The 1,589-nt window shown below is 36.1% G+C and overlaps 1 non-coding gene across 1 annotated transcript; it reads left to right on the plus strand.

The window, feature by feature from the left end:
• Positions 1–456: 456 nt before the first annotated feature.
• Positions 457–560, plus strand: LOC123592280. The gene has a single exon (XR_006709678.1). It is a non-coding gene; the product is annotated as a U6 spliceosomal RNA (small nuclear RNA).
• Positions 561–1,589: the final 1,029 nt, after the last annotated feature.

Genomic DNA, 1,589 nt, shown 5'->3' on the forward strand with positions numbered 1-1,589 from the left:
AAGTTAGATTTGCAAGAGAGGAAGGATGCATTGAAGGGTAAGTATATACTTTCAATTTTAAGAAATGTTGCTAGATTTACATTCAAAAAGGCTCTTTAAAATCCCCATTTCCACCAGCAACATATGAAAGTGCCCTTTTCCTCACATCTCCACTAGTGATGTGCAATGTTGCTTTTTTCTTTTGCCAGCCTGATGAATATAAAGTGAGATAACATCATTATTTAACTTTTTGTTTTCCCAGCTAGTTGTGATTTTGAGCATCCTTCCAGGTGTTTTAGACATTCTGATTTGATTCTTCACAGCTCTTGCCCAAAGCAAGGATATTTTACAGGGGGTTTTGCTTAGTAAATAAGCTATAAAAATATTGCTAAAATATTATAGAAAATAGAAAAATAGGTTTTTTCATGGTCGCCATTATCTATATTTGATATCTAACCCCAAAAGCACTTGGGTGCTCGCTTCAGCAGAATCTATACACTGAAATTAGAACAATACAGAGAAGATTAGCATGGCCTCTGTGCAAGGATTACATGCATATTCGTAAAGCATTCCCTACTTTAAAAATACATTCATACATACATGCATACATACATAAAAGCACTGGGATGCCAGAAAATAATCTTGTGAGTACTCTTCAATTCTGGAATGTCTACTCTAAGGGCAGATGTTGGTTATTCTTCTCTTCATAAGGAATTGTCTCACTCTGAGTGCTCTGCTTCTGATTGGACATTCTACTGCTGTATATGTTTAAGTAGGAGTTGGTATTAAATAGAACCAGTCCCATTTATTTGAATGTCATTCAAAATACTTGCTTTAAAAAAAAAAGAACAAAAATCAGTAGGAAAAGAAATTGTATTTTTAAGCTTCTAAGAAGATTTTATAAACAATGTAGCCCAGAGAACAAAAAACCTCGTAAAATGACTTGACAGTGTCCTTTTAAGTGAACATATGTGAGTTTATGCATCCATATGTGTTCACATATGTCCTACATATGCACAGCCAGTTGCTAACCAACCAGATTGTTCAATGTGTATGTTTACTGTAAAACAAGCCGAAAGTGTTTGGTCTCTTTGTTAGAGAAACAGCTCATAATTTCAAGTATACAAACGTCAGTTGTTTCTCCTTTCTTTTTTTTCCAAGCCAAATGAGCTGTTGATGCCCAATTTGGCAGGATCCTAACTGAGGCTGATTCTTGGCCAGCTGCAGAAACCCAGCCCTGAAGGTTCGGGAAATTTTTACAAGAATAAGGAGCTTTTCCTAATGGCTCCTTAAACCATAGGAAGTTTCCTTAGAGCCTCAGCCAGTTTCTTCCCACTCAGTATCCCAAAGGATAATCATTAACGTTCTTTGGATACTAATGGATGGACTTAGGGTGTGAAATGAGGGTACCAAGGTCCCCCTTACTTTGGTCAAATACTCTTTCAAAATCCATTGTTAACAGAAAACATCCTGGGGATGTAGAGATTATTTCTGTAACAACAACTTTATCTATGACTCCTCAGTATCTCATATTTTATTTCAGCCTTTATGACAGTGCTCTGCAACTTACAATGGTGAATGAAATTTGACCCAATTTCCGGTTGAAGATG

The sequence above is a fragment of the Leopardus geoffroyi genome, chromosome B4 (genome assembly GCF_018350155.1).
Source record: "Leopardus geoffroyi isolate Oge1 chromosome B4, O.geoffroyi_Oge1_pat1.0, whole genome shotgun sequence".
In the NCBI taxonomy this organism is placed as follows: Eukaryota; Metazoa; Chordata; class Mammalia; order Carnivora; family Felidae; genus Leopardus; species Leopardus geoffroyi.